This window comes from Colossoma macropomum, unplaced genomic scaffold, assembly GCF_904425465.1.
Source record: "Colossoma macropomum unplaced genomic scaffold, Colossoma_macropomum, whole genome shotgun sequence".
Classification (NCBI taxonomy): Eukaryota; Metazoa; Chordata; class Actinopteri; order Characiformes; family Serrasalmidae; genus Colossoma; species Colossoma macropomum.
In genome coordinates, this window is record NW_023494800.1 from 21,703,811 (window position 1) to 21,729,658 (window position 25,848).

The window sequence follows — 25,848 nt, forward strand, 5'->3', positions numbered from 1 at the left end:
CACACAGCAGTTTAACGATATATGACAGAATTCAGGGTGGACTGTGTAAAATCTATTGCTGCACAAGAGATTAAATGTTCTCATTCATTTCACATCCATTTATCTGCATTGCCTCAGGAAGAGCCAGGCTGAATTTCAGCGATTAGGAATCATCACTAATGGAGACGTAAGCCTGACTTAGAGTGTACTTTATGTTATGATCAGTGGGCAGATGTATTGGGGGAGGAGGAGCTGAAGAGTCATCCACTTAAAGCAACAAAAACGTTTTGCTTCCTTTTAGACAAAATGAATTTTTCCCATGGCATTTTCCATTTTTAAGGAAACCATTCTGCAACATGTGTTGCACATTGTTAAAATGAAATAATAATCAGTCTTAAAAATGATGATCAAGGTGAAATTAATACTCACAACTGGACAACCATTAAAGACATAAAAGGTTATAAAACACACATTCTTTAAGTTAGAACTGAACCTGAACATGGCCCCATGGTTTAAGTGCACTGATGGTCTTTCAGAAGAGCATTAGCTCGATGAGCAACCACAAACAACAAATGAGTTTAAAGCATGACTACTTTGCACTACTTTGTCAGCAACGCACATCACTGCACATCAAAACTAGTAATACTCCAGAAATTTTTATAACGTAATATTAAGGATTATTACAGAAATACTATACAGCACTAAAGAATTTGTATAGTTTCCTGTATTACAGATATTTTTGTTCCTTGGTGCAGTTTTGTGGTCTAATTACAAAAGGCCTCCAATTATTAAATATTCCAAAATGTTAATATGTTAAAATGTCTTGACACAAAAATAAAGGTGTAAAAGTATTGGTTCTTGCGTTCTCTTTTGATAATACACTGCAGCAGTCATCCAATATCTTTTCAAGCACAAAAACCTTTGAGTAACAGGATACGTCCAATGTGGTTTGTTTTAGAGGTTAGGTCAGTGATCAGATTTCTGCAGCTGTAAAGCTGTGTAAGGGTGAAGAGGTCAGTAAGCTCTATAGTGAGAAAAGATGGGCTCTTTGAGACAGCACAGTTGAATTGACATACTTTGGGTTAATATACATCTGTCCAGTTTAAATATGAATCAGACTAAAGGGAGAAAGAGTTGTCTAAGTGTTTGAATTAGCGAATTCAGCTACTTTATGCTTGTTGTGATTCAGAACAGATTATTGAACATCAGTACATGACCTCACCAATGCTCTTGTGGCTGAATGCAGTAAAAGGGGGGGGGGTCTCCCAATTGACACCCTTGATTTCAGAAGAAATGTTGGATGAGCAGGTGTCTACAAACTCTAGGACATATAGAGTAACTTGGGGAAGAAGCTCCTTCATGGTCAGATGCTCCTTCATGGTCAGATCAAATGATAGAGCCAAACTTAATCTAAACACATTTACTGAACAGTTATGGTCTAATTAATGGTCTAATTATATTATATAGGTGCGTTTAGATTAAGGTGTGCAATATACATTGTTAAAAATAAATGATTATGCATTTACCAGTTAAATGCTGAATGATATTTTGTTATTGCTATTATTGTTAATATAATAATATTAACAATAACAACAATAATCATAATAATTGTAATGAATTTTCATATCACTATGTAATAATATAATAACAATGACAAATTGATGTACAAAACTGACATTCCAAGTGTTTCCATTTTGCTATCATGTGTTTTTGTCATAGCTTACTAAACTGAAGTCATCATTAACACAGACTAGAAATGTATGTTCTGTGAAACACTGATAACAAATTGATGCTAGATTCATTGGGGGCTTCTTACCCCTGGTAGAGGTAATATCAGATTTATTTATCAAGGTTTTTGTGTTTTAAAATAAACTTGACTGCTGTTCCTGCTTATTTGGGGAAATAAGCAGGAACAGAGGTCAGTTTATTTTATAACACAAAAAAACTGTGTGAAGGTTTTTGCATCATTATTGTGTACATGCTAAAGTCATGCAAGTATGGTTTAGCCTTAAAATAAATTAACACTGTTCTTAAAGTTGGGGCATTTTCCTCCCATTACCCCATAGTGTATCAATAAAGATGAGTGTCATCCACAACGCGCAAAATGTTGGGTGTTGTTGGGTTGAGAAAAGTAGGATTGTAACAGAAACACTATTGTTAATTCATAACCCTGTTCCATTTTGGCACATATACAATCAAGTTCTGGCAAGATTCTCAAGACATGTAACAACAATATTTCAACCGATTTATCTTTACGTTTTAAAAAAATGTATTGTTTGGATTCCATCATAATTGCAAGAATCAATTCTACCTTAATTAATTAATTTACTGATTTTTCAAGCACTGTTTTATGGCAATTTAATTTTTTTGTTCTATATTTAATATTCACAACTGCAAATTTAGTGACAAGCTTGTTACTAAATTTGCATTAGTGAATATAGAATTTAACAAGAAAAATAAAAAAAGCAGGAAAAAAAGCAAGAAAAAAAATGAATTGCCTTAAAATAGTGTTTGGGTTTTCAAACGCTAGAGAGGCCTCTCAGAAAAGGCTTCTCTCAGTCTCTGTCTTGGAATTCAAACACTATTTTATGGCAATTAAAAATTCAAAGAACGAAAAGGCTATAAAAACTATTTCTATCCATAATACATATCTAACTTGTCCTCTACCCCATTGAAAAACGTTTTCTATTTTATCCTTGTCCTTATGTCCTCATGCTTCTCTGCATTGATGTGGTTATTACCCAATTTAAAAAACCTACTGCTAATTCACTTAGTGCTGCTGACTGGAGAGTAAACTGTCGCCCTCTAGCGCCTCGCCAGCGCAGTGCAGCTCTTCCCCTCTGGTGGAGTTTGTAACGGTGAGCTGGAGCTGAGAGAGGGAGAGAGGGAGAAGACTTATCTCTGGGTCTGCCAGCAGGAAAGCCTCTCCACATTTAAACCGGGACGCCCCACTTCTGCTGGAGTCGGAGGAGACGCAAGCGCACAAATGCAGCTCTAATATCATTCATTTCCCCAGACTGACTGGATATATTCAAGGCATTGCATCCAACTGCTTCTGACAAAGACAGTGAATGGGTGAGCACAACGGTCTTTATGTTTTTTGGGTTTTGATTGAATAGCTGTGTAGCTGCTTCGCTAGCAGGCATACGAGCAACAACCCGATTCTGTGGGAAACGTTAGCAGTCCGTTATGTTGCGTGTAGCATTTCTGGCTAACTGGCTGCTTTAACAAATGCCAGTGCTGGCTGTGGCTCTGGCTCTGATGAATCCCTCATCAAACCTAGCTAGCCTGCTAGCTAGACTGCCTTCGTGAAGGAATGAGGAGAGAACAATGTGGAAATCTGCTCATAGTCTAATCTAACTGAGGACCTCAGGACCGGCTAACTTAACACTGCCGACCTCCTGTTTGGTGCTGCATAGTTAGGCAGCTGTCTGGCTTCAGCTTTGAAGAACTGTAAGCAGCTAATGTCAACTAAATCGCTAGCTTAGCTGGAAAGGAAAGTGTAGCTCTTCCAATCATCAGCTGTGTAGCTCTGGATTTAAGTTACTTTTTGTTTGTTCGGCTAACTGTCTAGCTTCTGTAAGTCTGTTTAAAAAGGGCTGGTTACTCAGCTAGCTAGCTAGCTAACTCCCTCTATGTTATTCAAACACCTACTTTACACCAGCGTTAAGTAAAAGCTAAGAGCTGCCAGAAACCATTACCTTTACAATGGGTCAGACACGGCAGGTTTAGCATACGAGCTAGCTGCCCTGTTCAAACTTTGGTGTGTTAGGTTAGTAACCGTCGAGTTTTATGCTTCAGCTAGCCCACATTAACTAGGCAGCAAGTTAGCAAGGTAAATTAGCCCCTAATCTCTCGCTAAAGCACGGACGTTATAAAGACACCTTAACTAAGCTCATTCTTTTGGCAGTCTTTCAGTGAGCTTGATGTGTCTAAATGTGTTTCACGACTGGCTGAAGTGTCTTGTTAGAAGTTAACTGTTACTTAACGTTATGTGATCGTCCTCTGTGTTGTGTCCTCACTGACTTTGCCTTGTTGATGTAAAACTAACCGATTTAACAATATTACATAATTAAAGTTGTTTGTTAAAGGGGAATTTACCAGATTTTTCAAAATGTCTGCATAATTCAGCCAGCCAGGCATAAGCAAAGTCATACAGAGTGTTGTGATGTGAAATAGTTAATTGTAAAGAAACTTAAACACTCATATTTCTTTACAGTGGTGGTGATAGGAACCAGGGGTCACAATGTCTAAAACACATATATATCCATTTTGTTTGCTTTCCAAAATTAACTGTGAACATACATGTGTCATTTTAGTTTTGTACATACTGCTGATAATGATAAAATAGTGGTCAATCTGAAAAAAGGGTCCTGTTTAGCCTTTTTTTCTTCCGACTTTGCCTTAAAATGCCTCTCCACCCTGAATGGTTTGCTTTGAAAAAAAAACTTGTTTTAGGCCAAAACTTCACCTCAAAACATTGTCCTGGGCAACATATTAGTAACCGTTCAATGTAAAAGCTGTAGCTTTAAGAGGCATTAATATTTATTAAGATGCCATCTGGTTCCTAACACCACCACTGTGATCAGTTCTGACTCTGAGAATTTCTATAGAATGGAGCATTTCACAGCAAACCACTCTGAAAGGCTTTATTTACGTCTAAACAATTTAATCATGCAGGAATTTTGGAAATTTTGTTGGATTCCCCTTAAATGAATGAGCTTATAAATGTGTGTCTATGGGCTGTTCTGTGGAGGGTGTGGACCATTTTCAGGTATATTTTCTTTAGTTGCCGTCACTGCTGTGGTGCAGCTGTTTTGGAAAAGCTGCCCTACAAAGGTGTAGCCCAGCTCTGTATGTGTTGTTGGTTGCTTGAGGGGATTACATAGGTAACAAGAAACCTCATAACTCTTTTACAAGCGCTGCAAATGTGTTGTCATCCTGATGTTTGAAATGACTGTGCTCTAAACCTGAGAAAGGACTGCCACATTGGCTGGTGCACCACATGTATCAGATGTGGGTGTGATGTATCAGATAATCTGTCTTTGTGGCTTGGAGATATAGGTGTAGGTCTATCTCATTATGCTAACAGGTTTTTTTTTGCTTTTATGCTTACATGACATAATGCTTATATAGCCAGGCTTGGTTCTGGAATAAGCCTAAGCTGCATTATAAGCCAAACAGTAAAGTGCTGATAAAGTAAGGAGAGTCTTAAGGCGTCTTATGAAGATTATTAGATAGACTAAGCACCTTTTGAAGAAGTCCAGCTAGAAGAGGCCTCAAAAACAGACTACGTAGAATAGACCCAACATTTTTTATTCTCTGTTCGGTTCAAAACTTCCACTAATCGAGTTTGATGAACTTCACTCAAGTACTGTTCTAATCATGTTCATGGTTTTATAACCATCTTTTCTTTTGCTCAGCGGACAGCAACGAATTGTCTGAGTGTCATTCACCTTTTAGTTTCTGAGAAATATTGGCTTGAGGCGTATAGCTTTTTAAGTTCCCTGTTGGTGATTCAGTGCAGTGGTAGTCCAGCATCTTTTCATGTATACAAAACTGCGTTTTAGTAACCAGGGACATCCGTGGTGGTTTGTTTCAGAGGTTAAGGCAGAGCTGCCATTTCTTCAGTTCTGAAGCTGTGTAAGGGTCGAAGAGGTTACCAATCTCTATGGTGAGAAAAGATGGGCTCTTTGAGACAGCACAGTTGAATAGCCGGAGACATGAACGCCCCTGCCTAGTTTGGGTAGCTATACATCTCCTCAGTTTGAATGTGAATGAGACTAGAGAGCAACAGAGAGAGCAAGAGAGCATGGAAATGAATGGCTCAGCCCTACAGCCAGCAAGATAAATATCAAATGGAGTCTTTCAATAAAGAAGTGAAGACCCTGTCAACAATGCTACAGGGAGTGTGAGTGAGACCTCCAGTCAGTAATGGAAGATTCCAGACTGCCTGAGGTTAGTACCTCCGGACTCTGAGAGGTGAACTTTGAGTGTGCATGGCTTTTTTAATATAATGGTTGTGTCTGAGAGAATATGCTACGCTTGCTTTTATTTCATCAGATGTGCTTCCCTCCCGAATTGATTTTGCAGAGCATTGCGGTGGGTTCCCACATAAGACGTATGAAATATTCCGTCTAAGCAAAGGACATATCTGGAAAAATTCCTTTAGCAGCTACTTACTGAAATATTGTGAGGCACAATGTGCCCTAGAGCTGTACAGTGTACCATTTGATAGTCATTACTGTGAAATCAGCATTCACAGTAGTGAGTCTGCACTAAGGCTGGGTATTGTTCAAAACGGTTCAGTTCCTGTACCTTAACTCTGATATCAATTTCTGAACAATACTTCTTTTCAATACCCTATTTTAAATCAGAAAAAGATGAGTTGAGAGACTTGCATTGCATTGGATTACAGAGTAATGAAAGGAACACCATGAATTATTTAAGAAACGCTGACATTAACATCACGCATACGGAACAGACTTTGGACAGCCAATCACCAGTCTAGATTTTTGAGCAAGACTGCTTACTGACTCACTGACGCTTATGAGACTACTTAGGTGTTGAAATTTACTATCGAATGACTGTCTAAATATGATTGTTTTTCAATTAATTAGGCTCCAGCCCTTTTTTTGTCCATTTTTTCAGGTTTGAGACTTGAGCGCTGAATGTTGTGCCAGATTGCCAGGTCACAAGCTCTGTGTTATAATGTTAAATTTCCCCACTTAAAACTTAAGACAACTTTGATTAATGTAAGATACAGTTATACATATTGCAACCTATGTGATTTGTAAATTACACTCTTTCAAATTGCGATTTTGATTATAAAAGCGGTTAATCATTCAGCCCCAACCACAGAAGTATTGAATTTCCACCCTAAGGGTGTAATGATTTCAATATGGTATTGAAAAATTTGAATAAAATGAACATTTGACCCAATGGATTGAAATTGAAACTGTGGCCCATATGACCCTTGTTCTTTCCTGAGTGTCTCTTATTTGTGATCGTTCATGGAAGCCACTGTCATTGATCAAAACTACTCAGCTAAATACATCTTATTTTTCATTACTTTTTTTTGTGTTTATAGTTCAATTGCACTGTTTTCTAAGATCACTATTTTACACAAGGACATGCCTCTTTGCAGTCTTAGTCTGTAAGAATCAAGGATTTTTTAAGACGTACATTTTCGAAAATTTAAATTAGATCCTGACCTCGGAATCTAAAATTGCATTGAAACTGAAACCACTTACTGAGTGTTTGAGCACTGTGACTATCCTGACCACTCATTGATGTTCTTTAGATGTTTGGGGGAATTAAGGCAATTACTTTTCAACAAATGTAAATCATTTCAGTGAAAATAAGAATGCTGTCTAGTCTTCAACTTTGTCCCATTAAGGTGTTGCTGTTGTATTTTTAGTATATTACAAGGCATATGACAACTGCAGTATGCGTATAAAAACAGTGGTATTTTGTCCATATTGTGATTTAGAAATCAGGTCAATATGCTGTGTCCCTGTCATATGCAATAGCCTTTCATTTGGCTTCATGCGAGCTGTTAAAACCAAACAGAAACAGGTTGCCTACAACATTTTGCATGTGCAGCACTGTTCTATACAGCTGGGAATATTCTGACCTCTTTTCCTCCGAGGTTAAACCCCCCTTTGGTATAGGATTGGACCCAGCCAACCTCAGCCAGCCCTCCAATCTGTAGCCCCACTAATACTCTTTAGCTCTTGCTGTGCAGCACCATGGGGTTCACCCCTCATGACAACACAGACTGAGGGGGTGGTCTGCCGTGAGCAATCAGGCAAATTGAACAGGGCAGAGAGAATCTGAATGCGTTTATAGCACCATTCGACTGAGACTCCTGCAGCTTTCCTTATAGCACTCTCCCTGTTTTGCCTTTTCTGTGGTGCTGCATAGAGCATTTTTTGTGTGTAATGATGGCAGTTGATTTGTAAAATGCACTTACATAAGAGATCCAGGAAATTATTTTGATCAGTATTATCACTGTGACTGTGGACATTATTGAGATGGAGCTTTTTTCTCCCCAGGACATTAATGGCAGTTGGGGTCTTATATAATGCACTTTGGAAAACTGAAAATACTGATTTGACACAAGGCTGAACATTTGTTAAATCTCTTTCATTCTTGATGTCTGTTTTTGAATGTTTTAGTAATGGTGATGGTCACACTGAGGGCCAGTTTCCCGAACATGGATGGAGTCTATGGTCTTGGACCGAACCACCATTAGAAATTGATATTGGTATCAGGCAAATTACGTCATGATCGTATTCTTTAGGGATGCACTGTGCTAATGGAATCATTTGTTTCAACAGGTACTTGCTTAAGATACATGTTTAGATATTACCAATATTTCAACTGATATTAGGTAATACATTTATTGTGTTCTGGAAGAGCAGAATGTTTAGTTGACGCTGGGCTACTGTACTAAAATTGCTGCATTTCATTAATTTTTCTTCATTTGTAATACTCATAAATAAATGTTGTTATAATTTGTAATGCCGGTCAATTTAGATAGAGTCCCAATTTCTTTGTTAAAAATGTTAATGTATCAGCATCGGCAGATATGTGGATGAAAAATATCGGGTGCATGCCCACAATTCCCGTATCGGTGCATCTCTGTTGAGTTAAAAATTACATTGCAACATTGTGAACCAGTTAGAAGCACATGGAAGTGATAATCCCAAAAATAGTGCTTAGAATCAGTGATGTTTTCTTCGGAAGGGGTGAGCAGTTCAATAAACTGGAACTAATCATACTGATTCTCAGTATTAGCTGACGTAATTAATGACGCACTCCTTTGATGTTGATATCGGCCTTCAGAAATGACATGGAGAAACAGTCAAGGAAGTGCAATCTAAAGTTTCTCTACTCCCACATAAGTTACGTATGTTAAGTTCCATTCTGCTTCTGCTTTTAAGTTGAACAGGTCAGCGTCAGAATTTCCTGAATGGCCGTCATGTCTTTTACAGTGAGCGTAGTTTGGTGGTGTTCTTTCAGGAACCTTTTTTTCCCCTGTACCCTTCCAGCCTGCCTAATTCAAGAAAATTGCCAGCCCGTTGCATGACAGGAGTGCTTTCCTGTTTGATTAATGTTTCCTTTTTACAAGCATTTTGATTAGCTGACGTGAAATGCTGACATGAGTTAATTGCTCATCAGTAATTAAAGGCGTCGCCGAATGAAGAGACGGATTTCCAGCCAAGTCACAGGCAGCAGAGCTTAGAAGTTTGTGCTGAAGCAGACTAATGGATGGTACAGGCGCTGATTTGTAGGACAATAAATTTTACATCACAAAACCTTCTGAGAGATTTCACAGATATGACATAGTTTTCAATGACTGACTTTTTTTCCCTCCACTTTAAGTACGTCAGGGTTTGCTCATGTTTTAAATTATCTTGGGGAACTGCTGCGGTTATCCATAAGCATTTTTTGCTACACTTCCTGTCACTTCATTGTAGAAATAACAACAAGGCATTGAAAATGCTAGGTGTTCGTGGCTGTGGTAAAGCATTTTGCCCTTTGCTGCATCCTGGAGGCTTTGTTTTTCGGGTGCCCTTTGTCTGGGAAGCGCCACATCTCCAGCACATGAAGACAAACAGCTCTGGACTGTAGTATTGGGAGAGGTTTGAGTATGTAGGGCTTGCTATTCGAAGAAGGAGAGAGTTTAAGAGGGTGGAAATGGGTGTCTTCCTGTAGACATATTTTCAAAGTCATAAAGGGATTCCTTTGAGCCGGTGCCATAGCCCTGTTCTCTGTTGCACTGTGGGAGCCTTCTACATAATGCTGTTTTACTACAGCACACCACTGTGTTACAGTGAAAAATATGACTAGTATAAAACAGACAAATGCCCATAGGATACTGTACATTACCAAGTTCTACAGCTGAGAAGCTCCATGGTGGTTTTTCTGTGCAATCACTCATAATGGCATGGAAACAGCAGGGAATCTCTCTCTTAATCCTGGGCCGATGTCTCAACTCCAAGTAATACAAGCAATTACCTCTATTGCTCTCTTACGGTGGTGCTGTCCATGTAATGGACAACCGACTGCTTTGCTTGGTAATCCTTTAATGTTACTGGGAATTGACTGGTAGCTTACATTATGCTTAAGTGGCTTTCATAAAACACTCTTATTATTAAAAATCCTGATGCAATTGATTATATAGATGGAATTAAATGTAAACATTTTCTAGTCTGTTTTCCAGGGCAAGGCCGGATGCCCCATCTTTATATTATGGCTAACCCCTCCCATCACCAGTGGTGAGTTTAAAGGAAGAGGTTTCTAAATCCAGAACCGTGTTAGGGTAGAGTGTTTTCTAATGTTACTTCCCCATCAGTTGCAAAGGAATGGTTGTGCTGAAACAAATACTTATCAGGGCTGGAGTGATTGCAGAGACTGTAGGAGAGCACTCAGGTGAGATATAGGCTAATCTCTGGGCCTGTGTTTTGAGACACCTTTATTATCTGTGCTCCCACAGACACAAATGAGCCACTTTTGCATGCCCCAGACTCCTGTCCTCACCGCCCTTCCTCACTTCTGCGAATAAGCTCCGTTTTTATTTTTCACTCCTCCAGCAGGGGTGCTCAATAGATCAGTGGCCGGTATATAATTCATTGTTAACCGGGAAAGTAAAAAAATAAATTTGTGCATCAGACGAATGTGTAGATTTTGCCAGTATTTTGAACTGATATTAGATGATGTATGTATTGTACTCCAGAAGAGCAGGATGTTTAGGCGTTTTGCGATTAAAATATCTGCGTTTTATTTGTAATACCCTTTTCAAAATAATATAACATTTCTCTGTAATTCTAATCTGGGTGGATGTCGTCCCAGAATGTGAAAAATATGGGATATCGGGATCGGCCGCATCTCTTAATTTAAGTGTTACTTTGAGTCCAGTATTGGAATTACGACCTGTATTTGGTGTTCTAGTTTTAGCTTGTGCACACACTGATGTATGTGTAGTCGTTCCATTCTCTTCAAAATGGTTCTACAGTGTGAGCAAAACACTCCTTCATTCGTTAAAAATGCAAACAGCATTTTGAGTTAGGAGCACCAATGCAAGTACAGACGAATGCAAGTCGCTTACCACCTCATTATCAGCATTTATTGTGCTTGAATACAAACCTGCAGATTTTTTTTCATGATGTGTGTCACTGTCGTTGAATGATGCTGTATGAACAGGCTGTGTAAGGCCCCATCGAATTACTGCCATGTATGTTGATTTAGCAAGCTTTAATGGCTTGATATTAAAAACCGGCTGACCTTAAATGATAATTTGTAATGTTGTTCAGGTAATCATCAAGTCCTTGGACCATGTAAGAAAAATCTGATTGCTAAATTGAACATACTGTGATATGAATAATAAAAAGAAGAGAATAAAAAAAAAATGAAGTTTGTGCTCATAGACTTATCTGTGTGCGTCTGTTTATTTTAAATTAAAAAGCTAACTGTAGAATCCTGCATAGTGGATAACGCCACCATCCCACACATGGGAGCCGATTCCCTGTCTAGGCCAGAAAGCCACTTTTATAGCAAACACTGGCAAGACATCTAACAATGCATTTATCATTGTGGGTGGCTCTGGACCTATGCGAAATAATATATTTTGATATAATAATAATAATAATAATAATAATAATAATAATGATAATTATAATAATAGTAGTAGTAATAATAATAATATAGATGTTTATAGTAGTTGTCATGTCTGTTTTAGCTTTGTCATGCTAATGTAAATGAATCAGTGATCCAACCTTTAATCTTTGCGTACACGAGTTATAGTGTGAGTTCCTTTTGAAGAGTAAACAAATGGTTGTTACTGGTGTCTGTAAAGGTCAAAAACGTGTTAATTATCAATTGTTTCACCAGTCCAGAAATTCCATATTGGTACGTCCTTGCTCGAAACGTTCCTACCAGTCCTGCCAAGGCAGCTTTGATATCCCCTTGCAGTGCTTATCTTTGGGGGCACTTGGTTGGCTTCCTGCTCTCTGGGTGCCCGCTGGCAGACGTTAAGGGCCAGGCTCCTAGCCTTCACTGCCGGTCACTAGGTTTCTCCCCTCCAGCGCTCGTTCTGTTAAGCACGCAGAAAAGAGTAATTAATCTCCAGACGCGGTGTGCCAAATCAGGAGACTGCATAACAATTTGTCTTCTTTGCAGGGGCTCTGCCAAATTCTGGCCTTCTTATCCTTCCCCCCCTCCTCCGAATCCACTGGAACCAACACTGAGCAAGCTGTCGCTTTGCTTCTCCGTCAACACGGCCGTGTTTGTGTTCAGCTCGCCCGAATATCAACTCCTTGTCATTGGAGTACATCAGCAGCTGGGCGCTTATCTCCTGGCACGCCTGAGACGCTCCACTTCATTAATAGGCTGCCTGCGCGGTTACATGCAAGCGCCGAGGTCAAAACACAACCATCGGCACTTTCAGCGTGATACAGACAAACTTCAATCGCAGCGTTCTTATCAGCACTAACAGAAGTGCTCAAATCTTGTATTTTATTGTTCTTTTTTTCTCTGCTACTTTAGCGTGGAGGATGTTTGTTTAGAATTTTTTATCCTGTTCATTATATAATGGTCAGTTTAGACTCTTATGAGCGTATCTACACATTCCATGACAGATAACTATTTTTTTTAAAGCTGCAAGACTGTTTTCCTTGCTATATTTAGACGGATTTGATTCCTTTCTTCGGCAGCAGCAACAATCAGAACATATTAAATGTTAATAGTTAATCCTTGCCTGATGAAATCTTTTATATTCCAAAGCCCAAAATTAGTAATGCAGTGGGAAGGTTCCAGGTCCCAAATTTGTCCAAATTATGCCATCTGGTCATCGTGTTTCTTTCCTCTCGTTTCCAGCAAGCTCTTCAGTCGCAGATTGATTTCATTAGGAGAGCTCAGACAAGATTCTCACCAGCCAGTCTGTGCTGAGTTAAATTTGTCTTTAAAAACGCCTTCACATTTCCTGACAGATGGGCAGCATTTTGGATGACAAACAACTGCTCGAGCTCCGAATTGTCATAAAGCAGTTGTTTATATTCTGGTGCATGTCAAGATGTCTGTGGCTGTTGACATTGTAAGGAGATGAACCAACTCTTTGGGTGCCGGCTCTTTTTGCCCCACAGAAGCAAAACCTTTTTCGTCATCACCAGTTACACCTGCACTTTAGACTGGACATTATATATCAGGGCTGTCACAGTTCATTGATTAAACTTGATAACCTGATTCTTGGTTTGCAAATCATCAGTTTATCTATGCAATCAATCTTCAGTCATTAGTTGGCTGTAATAATGCATGTTTTAAAGAGGAAATTTGCCAGTTTTTAAAAGCGTCTGCATAATTCAACTTATTAGGATGTAATCCAAGTGTTTAATGGTGCTAAAAGCTCCATTACAAAATGTTTTTACACACCTCTGGATGCCGGAGACATTGTTACAGTAACTTTGAAATAAGCTTTTGGCCTGAAATGTGTTAAGTACATTCATGGCAGATACATATAAGAGAGGTGTTGTAAGGAAAAATAAAATGACACTTGTTGTATGCAAAAGTTTGGGTGCCCCAGTCAAATTGCATGTCTTGTTGATTTTCTAAGTGAAAATAAGTTAACACATCCTCTACAGCGAAGACTTCTGCACACGTTAATGCACAGTTACTGTTTATTTGCTGAATTTAACATATTGAGGGAAAATACTAAAACGTGGGCTGTGCAAAAGTTACAGTGCATTTTATATTCTTTGTTAAACTCAGCGAATGAATACAAATTGTGCACTAAAAATTGCAGGAAAAGCCATATTTAACTTTTCTCTATAGAGGATATGGCACCCAAACTTTGGCATATGACTGTATAATTGTGCTTTAAACATCATGACACCGGTTCCTGTCACCGCCACTTTAAATGAAGTTGAGTTGGTACGTTTCTCTACAATGTACCATCTCACATCAAACCATTCTGACTTACTTTATTTACATCTCAGTGACAAAATTGTGCAAAAATGTTGAAAATCAATTAAATTCCCCCTTTTAAGTCTCATTTTGGCTTCACTTGGTGTACACTCACAGAGCTTGGTGTACGACCAATTTAGATGCAATGTTTGCCACGTAGTGTTTTTTTATTTATTTATTTATTTATTTTAATTTATTTACGGTTCCTAGTTATCTTTTTCCTCTGAACTTCTTTGAAATGGTTTCTTATTGTTCAGTTAAGGCCGTTTTTATAGTTTGGCTTTCTTAAAAAAAAAAAGGAAACTCTGATTACTTAATAAATTGTCAAAATAATTAGTAGCTTAGTCGATTACTAATATAATTGATGGTGACAGCCCTATTATATTTGTGGGGTTGATTTTAATTGTTACATTTCTGCCTTTGTGTGCCTCCCTCTCTGTGTCTGGCTCTTCATCCCCACGCTCTTTGGCCCAGCTCCTGTAAGACAGATTTGTTTCTGTTCCGGCGGCTGCGGGCTGATGCCTGTCCAAGGCTTCTGGAAGGATGAAGCAAGCCAGATCTTCCTGTTGGACCTGCGAAAGGCAATGCTGAACAAAAAAGGCACATCAGGTCCACTGATGTGAGAAAGCTGTGAGGATTCAAACACACCTGTCTGTGTGTGAGTCTGCTGCACCACCCAGCTGCAAATCTGACACTGAGCGATAAATGTTTTAATCTGTGTGTGATCCTGTAATCCACTAGGTATGAGCTGTGCAGCTCAACGCCACTACAGGTGGCATCCACTGACATCGCTCGTATTAGCTGTGCGTCACCGCTGACTCCAAACAAATCTCCCAGGTGTGTGAAAATGCACCGATGACTGGGTAAACTCCTGATACACGAGACGCGCCAGGAACGGGGCGACTGGCATTACTGTCATTGTAGTGTACCAGTATGAAAATCTGTCATCACATATGACTTGTACAAATGGTGAACAGGATGTGATTAAATGCCAGTACAGTGATTTGGACCGTGGACAGTTGTTACTGACTGAATGATGGCCCAGATCCCCTATGAGACAATGACCTTACCATATAGTTCACTGCTTTGATACAGCGTTTAAGGAATGACCATAGATTATCAAGCAGAGGAGTTCATGACCTGCTGGACAGTACATACCAAGACAATTAATTTAAACTGAATACCATTTGAACTGAACAACATTTTAGTCACATTATCCTTTGTACTAGTAATATAAATTTTTGAATACTTTTCTAGATTACATGAAAAGGGTTGCGTGATTAGATATGCAAATTGCCTTGCAGCTTGTGCATTTTTGAGGCATTTTTAGAAGTCAATAGGAGTCTAAATGCCACATCACTGGTGCTAGAATTGGTGTAAAACTGTGTTCCATTGTCATAATTTGGTCATGGCCCCCTAAAACCTGTTTAAATCTGCCACCAGAGCAGTTAGGATTTCCATGTTGGCCACAGTAAAATGTATCAGAATGTGCTGTTTTAATTTTTCACATTGTGCCACTGCCATTTTCTATGCTACTGTTTTTCCATCACTGTATAAAAGATGGATTGTTGGATGAACTGTGAATGTGTTTGTACGCTCTCTCTGAAAAAATCTAAGTGCGGTTCAGAACAGTTAGCACTTATTATTGACTGGGTTTATCAGAGCAACGATAACACCTGAAGTATGACTTCTGTTCCTCCTATTCATGAGTTTTCTCAATCAAAAATGTAGTTTGTGAGACCAATTAAAATCTACAAATGTCCGACTTTGTTACTTTCTTTACATGTCAAACAAATGCAACAACGGCGTCAAAAAGCCATGTTATTAACGAAAAATACAGATTAAACTGCGGAAAGAGCCACATTTTTATGTTGGCTTTGAAGAGAGTGGATCTACTAACATGACCCAAATAAGGCCCATCATAATAAAGGTTTGACTCGTTTGGCACAAATAATATTGAATGGTAGTTTTACTGAGAGATATTGTACACTCATAAAGAAAAAAAACATATAAAATGAAACCATTTGTAAAAATATAATACATTAAAATGCCAGATTAGTTGGCCTGGCAAGATTTTAGATGAATTGATTTATTAAAATTATAATGCACAGTCAGTCAGAAATGATCATTTGTTGCAGCTATAGAAGCATCATGTTGCAGGAATCTTGGAGAAGAATTTGGTGGAGAAGCTGTTACAGCAGAACAATGAGATTTCATAAATGTTCAGTTCTTGTCTTTTTTTTGTGTGTGTGTATTATTTTTTAGTAACCTTTGCACGGTGAAGGGTCCCATCAAACACCCTTTCATCATGTGCCGGCGCGCTGTTTCACACTGCTATACTGGATGTTCTTATCTTAACTGACAAGTGTACAATAGCTTTGCAGGATTTCAAACCCCATGTTCCCTGGCTGAGGTCTGCGACCTGTTCCCTCCAGCTGCTGATGGTTTTATTTCAAGACGTGTTTGAACGTGTTTTTATTTGTGCCATGGTATTGGATCTTGAACGAGTCGTCCTTTGCAAATGGGGCGAGATAGATGAAATATATTGCAAGGTTATTTATTTGCAGTGGCGTGGTGTTTTGCCTTCCCCTTAAGCTGCCAGTGTCTTGTCATGCCACAGATGCAATATTTCGCCCAGCGATGTAGAGTTCTTGTTTGTTTATATCAGGCCTCAGGTGTAGTGTATAGCATTGGTTTTCTGTGTTGTGCCACGCTGGTGAAATTCAGTCTTCAATGAGATGGAAATTGTATATTGTGAAGCTTAGAATAGATTGTATGATGAGCACAACAAGTGGCACAGTTCTAGCAGAAGGAGCGTGTTTACATCTCTAATGATGAGCGACTAAAGTGTCCGTGAGTCCATGGGCATTAACAGTCCACAACAGCTGCTGCTTTTCTTGTTTTTGTAGTCAGTGTGGTCTTCCTTTAATTAAGTAACCGTTTAATGATTTGTCACGCTTTGCATCGGAATTATGCAGGATTGTGCCATATTTAGCGAAGTAATAATGAGTTCAGATTTTGTCCTTGGTTCGTGATGTTTGCCTAGTGAAGTTGCATCAATTTGTTTACACAGCTCAATGGCTTTGGGGAATGAAAGCATCCTAAGCAAGTCAAGAAAAGGTCAGCAAACTTGCTTATCATTGAAAAAAGCGGTCATTCAAGAGCAAACCGAATGGGCGATGCACTGGACTGACACCAGACCTCGGTGTCCTTGCTCAAATACGTTATGGCTCAGAAATGGATTATGTGCATCATTATCCATAAAGAGCAGGAGAATAAGCTCAGTGTTTACTGCCATAGAAGAGACTTTTTTTGCTTGCCTGTCAGCCCAAGTGGCAGTCTTTACACTATCCTGGCACAGAGACACTTTTAATTACTTTGGCAGAGCAGGCGATTTGAGTTCAGATGTCAAGAGCGCTGGCGAAATAAGTGACTTGTTTTTCTCCCTTGTCGTCATCGTTTTTCTGGAGAGCTGACAAATGGGTGAATTGTTATGGCGAGCAGCAATGAAATGTGAATAGGGTGATGGAAGCATTCAAGTCCACTGGCCTTTATAAGAGGGAAATCTCTGTTTGTGTGGCTCCCATGCTTTACTGTAACCTTACGAGCCAGCCATTCTCAGCCCCTCGATTTTATTTTGTGTAAAAGTTTGGTTGCTTGTGAGATCTGCAACAGAGCTAGTCGAAAGGAAGCTGAATCAAAGTGTTGAGTAAAAGTGAAACCGCTGCTTCTTCTGATGAGAAGTTCTGTGATGGTGGTTTTTAACGGCAACGCACCGAAGTGAAGATCCTTGGCCAAAACTGAAATTCAGGGCTGAAAACCGGAAACTTAAAAAAAACTGACAAGAAATAAAAACAGTTTGCATAAAGTAAACTTACTAAAATGATTACAGTATGTCGGTTACACTATGGGCCATGAAATGTCCAGTGTCCTCAACAACAGAGAACGGTTGTTCATCCAAGTCAATGAGTCATTATTTTTAGCTGTTCTTTGCACTTTGATGCTGTAGTTTGTGAATTTTTGTCATTTCAAGAACTGTGACTATAGACGACTTCATTCACTCTTTTCTGCAAGGAGTGGTCTCACCTGTAGTAGTTAAGTTCTTATGTGTTGTGCACTGTTTTGATACTTGGCGTGAACAGTTATTACAAATCTCTTGTCTTATGTCTCGTAGAAACCGTAAAATAGTTACACACTACCAACATTTTCCCTGCTTCTGCTCAAAAGCACACCTCTGTGCTGGCCAGTGTTTTAATCACCATTTCTCTGTTTCATTACCATTTAAGATTATTTGGAAAGACTGAGATTTTAACACTTTGTTAAAGACCTGTTTAAACTTTGTCTGTCAACATTTTCAGAAGTTTTTCTCTCACCAGTGGCCGGTGGTTACCAGCTCTTCTCCTGGAGATCTGTTTTACTGCAGAGTTTAGTTCCAACCTGCATCTAACATGCTGCCCCTTCTTACCTAATACTAAAGCAAATGATCCAACCAGAAGAAGCTGATGAGCTGGAGCAGGTGTGGCTGATTGTGATTGGAACTAGACTCTGCAGGAAGGTAAATCTCCAGGACTGGAGCTGGTGACCACTGTTTTAGCAGGACTTTCATTCCTCTGTGGCTCCTGGGCTTCTGCAGCAAGGGAAACCTCTGTACTCATTCAAATCAGCCAGTTCCTGAAGGGCTCATCAGTGCATGTCTCCCTGATCTCTTCATTAACTCTATGTAATTATCTCCACCACCATCCCTGGAGACTCCCGTTGTTGCAAATTAGTGGTTGCTTAGCCGGCTTGCAGTCTCTCTGCGATTTAGTCCCAATACCCAAACACAAACACAGCGAGGCCTGGATAGCCAAGTCTGAAGCCTAGCTATTGAGCTATCCATTTTTTTAAAATTGAAATAAGCTTGAATTGTCAAGTAAGTCTTTATCCTCTGCCTTTACCCCAACATCTACGCTTTGTGCCTTGGAACTGCTGATGCGAGGACCGTTTTCTTTTCCCCATCTGAATTTTTAAGTGTCTGCCTTTGTTGTTCTAGTTTCCACTGCCCTGCACCCACAGGCACATCCGATATGAAGCAGCATCAGCATGGAGTGGGTAATTTCTCCTTTCCTCTGCTGTCTACATTTGTTAGGGAAAGTGTAAATCTGCAGAAAGGAAGAGAGGGGTCTTACTGCGTTCGTTCGCGAGGTGCCGTGAAAGCCTCTAAATGTGAAATCTAGCGCTTCCCACTTATTTACAGCCATTTTAACCAACCGAGGTGGAAAATGTTTCTCATCTTGAGTCATCCAGAAGAGGCTCAAAACATGGAGATAGGAAAAAGACTGTGATGGTGTTATACAAAACACCTTACATTTTAGTTTTTGCACATATTTTTGTAAATATTGCATAGCTGCAGAACGATGGTCATGGAAGATTTGAAGCAAGAAGACATGGCGAGGGAAAAGGTCTGACTCATAAGGACAGGCACGAAGCTTACAGACGCTTTTGGGGCCATATCTCTAACTTCTCCATGAATCATTACCATTAGCTAATAGAGGAGAGTTTGTCAAGCACTAGTCTTGGCCATTCCCCCGTGTGTCCTGCAGCACCGAGCTGTTAATCAGACCACCACACTCTCATCTGGTAGAAAGTTTATTCTGTTGGGATGGCGTGCGTAGGCGACGAGTCGCGATTCTCAGAGTTGTGAGCTACCAAAAAATAATTAATTCATGAACATGCATCCAGGCAAGTCATTAAACTATGCATGCTTACATGCATGTCTCCAAGCCTCTTGCTAGATGCACTGTGAAGATTTTTTTGGGGGGAAAAAATCTCACTGGAACAACGCTTGCAATGCTGCAATATGAGAAATGCAGGCTTTTTTCTGTTGTGGCAAACAAGCTCAGTCTTCATTATCAGAAGTTACCTTGTCTTCGTTAATATCGTAATTTGAATATGGTGGATAAATTAATAAGAGGTGGTCCTGCTTCTCTCCAAAATGTGTTCTGAATGTTAGAGTTACACAGTAAGGATGTTTGGCCTTGAAGCACAAGCCTGGCTCTCAAATGGATAACGTCTCTTGTTTGTGCATCATCCTTACTAGTGGTGGGAATTGTCAGGTACCTTACGATTTGATATGATATCCAGCATTTCCTGTTTTGACTGTTTGGTCTTGTTGGGGAGTACATATAGTCCAATATCGGTTTTTAGTGCTCCTTGTTGTTGCTGTTTTTCTTGTTTTGGTATTGATTGTTCTTGTTTCTCGCCCTTCACAATCATGCTAAAGTATTAATGATTTACAATGACATACAAGTGTGGCATTGCACAGTTTTTGTGACTAGAAAAAAGGACTAATTAGACAGATAGAAATGACCCTATGTCCACCTTCCCCCTTAAGTATGCCTGTTTTAGTTTTGCTCTGGAGCTATGAGGCTAATATAACTAACAAGTAATGGAAGTTTATACCACTACAATCAACATCATGCAAACTGCATGCCTAAATATGGTGTCTATGACAATGGACAGTGGCCATAATTGGGGCTTTACAGATTTTTTTTTTTTTTCCTGCAGTTTTTTGCTATGCATCATACTTTTGTTGGAAAAATGTTTTGTGAAGATGCTGCCAGATGTTTCCTTCAATGGTCTTATCAAGCACTGCTTCACATTGGTTTCCTCTGGTTTATGAATGAGTTGCCGAAGACCTTTTTACTTTTCCACTGTGCTTAAGTATGTTATCTGGGTGGATCTCCCTGCGGTGTCGTAAAGCTCGGGCAGGGCATCGTGACTCGTGAGTGTGCATAAAATAAGAATTTCGGAACCTGGGTGAGGCTGAGGAGTTGGGAATGGGCCAGCCTCCATCCCAGAAACGCAGGGAGAATGGGGGGAGGGTTCTCCGAGGCCCAGCTTGAAGCATGTAAATGGATCCTGCGCTGTCAGATCTCCAAGTGGAGCGGCAGGACGGCTCCTGCAGCTCTGTCCGCCCCTCCAGCTGCTCATCCAGCCAGACAACTGGGAGATGCATTCCACGTTGGCTCTGGGGGGGGGGAGAACCATTAGCCCTACTCCTCCGCTGACATCCGAGATGGGTATTTGCACCAGGAATGATTTAGCCAGCTCTCCGAAGCCTACAGTGATATTACGATAGGCCTTCGGTATCCGCGCGTTCCCATGTGCACCCTCACGGATTGTCTTCACCGTGGCCAACCCACTGCAAGAAGACAAAAAGAAAAGAACTTGAATTACAAAAAACTTTCTGGCGCTCGCTGTCTTATTCCCACTGGTTTGCTTTCTGTTGAGTCGTCCTCCGGTCATACAATAGGTAATGAAAAACTTGGAGCGCTGCTGATGGAATTTGAAATTGCAGCCTGAGGACACCATTCATGACATTTTGTCAGCTAAAATGTCTTTCTGATGTGCAAAAACACAGTTTTTCTTCTCCTAGTGGCAGCACTTTGCTGATGCCATTGTAAAGAAAAAAAGCTGTAGCTAACGTTGTTTTGCATCCAAACGTAGCTGTAGTTTTAGAGCATCACACCCATACAGAATTCCTATGCTGGAATGTCAGGGCTTCTCTCAGCTTTGGCTCTGAAAAAGAGCATGTGAAACCACTCGGTACAGATCAAGTAATAGAAGTGCGATGTTGTCCTGGCTTTATTGAAATGATCAGCAGTAATGGCTTTGATGTTGCTTTGCATTTAAATGCATTACGCTACGCGTCCTCTAAACCGTTATCTGAAATTGTAATAGGATGGAGTGCTTTCTATCTTCCTCTGCTTGTCATAATCTCTGTGGCCTCTCTCACGCAGAGCTGATAGCGGTGCCGTTTTGAGGAGTGATGGATGGCTCGGGTGCTGTGCTGTTCAGAATTTATTTTTTATTTATTTATTTATTTATTTTATTTATTTTTTTTTAAATCTGTATCTCTTTCACTGCACGAGGAACATCTCTGCTGGGGAAGAAATGTTCAGTGTATCGAAATGCTGAACATTTCCTCAAATTTGTTGAGAAAATTCCGATTTCAACATACTGCAACCTCAGGACAAACCTCTGGACAAACCCTGGAAAAATCCTTCCTGTAAAAGAAACCAAATTTGAAACAATTTCAGGAGTTTCTAGGAACCTGTCTATTCTGAGCTGTTTTTTATGTCAACATATTGATTTATCTTGATATCTTGCTCTTGTGTTTACGTTCCTTCTGGTTTACAGACAGTCTCCCAACACTTTGCACCAGTGGGGGTAGTCAGTTTAGCAGGTTATCTACTGAGAACATCCATGCAAATGAACACAGACGCAGCTTTATAATTAACATATGATCAGAACAACATAACCAGGTGTTTATCGCACGTGTATGCAAGCACGTTTCCACCTCCACAAAATGGGGAAAAAGGTTTGAACCTGATTCAGGTTCAAACTTTGACTCATTCACTCAAAATAATGACTTAAAGGAAAAAAGGCATTAATTTGTCAGAAACTTTAAGGAAATTTTGTTTTTCCTTTACTTTCTGTTTTGAAATGTTTATTTTCGGTTGAATTAATGAGCTGAACTATAGTTCTGTGCTGAGCACGTTTGTAAACCATGTGATATTGTGTAATCCCTGTTTAATTTCACTAAACGCATCCAGGTCAATCGAGAACTATGGTTTTGAGAGTGACCTTTAAGCTACCTGAAAAAATGGCTGTGACATTTCTTCTGTGTGTGCACCTAAACCACAGAATCCACAGAACAGGAATAACAAAATAATGAGTATCTTGTAAAACCTGATAAGCTCAGTTTCCTCAAATGACTTGAGGAAACTCTTTGCCTAAAATGAAATGTTTTAATGATTTGAAATTTTAAATGGAATTGAATACACACATTCTAAGTATAAGCATACATCACAAACTATACTGTTGGAGAAATCTTTTAAGGAAACATTACATAATTTAATTTATTACTTTAAGTGATCCAACCAGTTATACTGTAATAATCACAAACTGAGATCTAAAAGAAAACTATTAAAATGACAGCTTTGAGAAAAACTACTTGGCAATAAATTAAGTTGCTAATTTACTACTAACTACTAAGCAGGGACACTAAACACATGATAACTAAACATGTACAGTGTATCCAAATTTATATTTAACCTATATAGAAGTTGTGAATGTGTTGTTTGTTTGGAAAAAAACTGAAAAGAAGAAAAATAAGAACTAATAAACAGAAGTCAGCTAACCCGCTTGGGTTATCAAGTCGTTGTTTAGGCAAAACCTGCTCTTTAAAAGTGCTGTAAATTATACCCAGAGTATTAGGACATAGTCGATTAAAACATTATTTTTTAACAACTATTTGATTAGTCTTTTATTTCAGCCAGGCAAGTAAGAATAATGTGGCATTCAAGTGTTTTTATCGTAAACAAATAAATGTGTGTTAAAGAACTGTCATTTTTTCATTGAACTTAAACAGTGACCACTATGTTGGCCCCAAAAATAAGACATGTTTTTCTCAGGTGTTAAACTATGCACAGTCAGTTTTTGCCATCAGTCTTAGTAAAAGGATATATTTAATTCTGTTTATTTACACACAGCATATAATCCATTTATAATGGCGTTGTGTTATTTCAGGGATTCAAGTTTCAGCAATGCGTGTCCAGCAACTAACCTAACCTTAGTAGAGATAATTTTCCGAGTGCAAAAGTATCCAAAGCAGTACAATTTAATTTGGTTGTAAATGCAAAGCACATTAAGGACCTGGCTTATAACTCTCTCACTCACTCACTCACTCACTCACTCACTCACATTTAGCAAGGCTGAAGATTCTCCACAAGGGGGCCCTATTAGCACTCCAGTAACTTTTGGGCGCTTGTTATGAGTGGTGTCTTATCATTGACATCTTGTGCGCTTGTTCTTGAGAGAATTTTTCTTAACTAACGTTTTTTTTAAGGGTTCTTTAGTAAAGGCAATGGTTACATATAGAACCAACACAAGTCCAAAAACATTTAAGTGATTCTTTGCATGGTTTAACGGTTCTTGCCCATGAGAGAGCTGTATATGGTTCTTGAAGGAACATTTTAATTTTTTACCCGATTTTTCTCCCCAATTTAGTCGTCTCCAATTCCACCCGCTAGTTAGGACTCCCCCAATCACACGATGCTATCAACACTAGGAGGGCGAAGGCTAACACAGGCTTCCTCCGAGACCTGTGAAGCCAACCACCGCTTCTTTTCGAACTGCCGCTCACGCAACGTCACTGGACAGCCGAACGCGCTCGGAGGAAAGCGCCAACCGCCAGATCTGTTACGTCAGCTAACAGACGCCTGCGCTGACTAGCATCGCGCTGAGTGATGGGGGGAGAAGGAGGGGCCATCCTACCCACCCAGAGAGAGCGAGGCCAATTGTGCTCTCTTGGACTCCCGGCTACGGATGGCTGTAGCATCACCAGGGATCGAACTCGCGATCTCCTGATGATAGGGCCAACGGTTGCGCCACTCGGGAGCCCCCCGAAGGAACATTTTTAAGAAATGGTTCTTCATAGCACCAAAAAGGATTATGATATTGTTATGGGTCATTGAACTGACCCATAAGCCTAACCTTTATTAGGGTATAGAAACAGCTACAGAGCTCAGACCTGTGCATTTGGTCTTCATACTGAAACAGCAGAAGCTGCATTGGTGGTTGGTATGAAGGATGGTCTCAGCTGTTTAGACAGGCACCAGTGAAGTGTGACTCTGTTATTGTTGGCTGTCTTCCTCGCTCACCTCTGCTGTTTTCCGAAGCTGCTTTAAAGTGACACATGCCAGCCAAAGATATAAGGGTCTTGGCCCTGGACAGCTGCAATAACCATTGACTGAGTCTGTGCGCTCTCCTCTCCTCTCCATGGGGCTGATGATGTCATGTTACTTTGATTGTAATCTGTCACTCAAGCACCCGAACTGTGGCTCTTGATTACAGCAAGAGGAATGATAGCCTCATCTCAGTGGCGCGCCATTTGTGGAGCACTGTAATAGGTCTTCCAGGCTGGACGGTCAGGTAGTCAGGGGATGCCTGATGCTTTGTTAACCCTTTGAACTTGCACTCAACACTGGCGATAACAAAAGCATTGTGGAATTTGATAATTATTTTTCTCCCTTGGCTCATAAAAACAGGCAGAGAAATGAGTGAGCAGATGATGATGATGATGATGATGATGATGATGATGATGATATTTATTTTGAATGTGATTGTTACTGTTGTGTGTTCGGTTTTGTTTTGCAGAAAGAAAAACATCCTTTAAAATGTTGATCTGTTTTTGTTGTCATGACATCAATACAAACAGGAGAATCAGATCTACAGACTTGAACCTGGCAATCTGGAATGTAAATGAACATAATTGTGTGCCTATATAATTACTACATAATTAATGATATGATTATGCAATTATATTTGAAATGTGCATGACTTTTGACTTCTAGGGGTTAACTTAACTTACTTAACTAAGGTCATCTCACTGTTCATTGTTCCTTCAGGACATGTTTAATAAAATCATGGTTCAGTTATTTAGTAATGTATTTGTTTAGATGTAGATGTCAAAGTGTATCTAGGATGCTAGGTGTAGCTAGGATAAGGATAGGTTGTGGGGTTGATACAGATATCTGATATTTTTCATGTACTTATTTGCCGATGCACAATACAGTAGTGGGTGTTGTAGCGGTTGAAATTCTTCCTAACTTGTGAGCTTTGTCAAAACCTTTGTTCCTGCTGATGATGTAACTTGTAGACAGTATGAAATACACTAACATTAGTGCCTTTAGCTGGGTACTGGGTCCTCGGCTGTCAGCAGGTATTGTTAGTGTGAAGAAATAATATTGTAGTACTTATAATAGGTAACCAAATTCCAGCAGTCTCTTGATCTTAGATAAATGTGTAAGAGTATGGAACGCTGAATGAGACAAATGACAAGAAATCTTGACGTGAAAC

General features: G+C 39.6%; 1 protein-coding gene across 2 annotated transcripts in view; it reads left to right on the top strand.

Moving 5' to 3' along the window:
- Positions 1 to 2,827: 2,827 nt before the first annotated feature.
- ndst1b (N-deacetylase/N-sulfotransferase (heparan glucosaminyl) 1b) overlaps positions 2,828 to 25,848 on the top strand; it is a 92,553-nt gene continuing 69,532 nt past the window's right edge. For both annotated transcript variants that reach the window (XM_036588601.1, XM_036588602.1), the window contains exon 1: positions 2,828 to 3,054. The gene's annotated coding sequence lies outside the window, so the exon portion shown is untranslated. The remainder of the gene's footprint in view (positions 3,055 to 25,848) is intronic.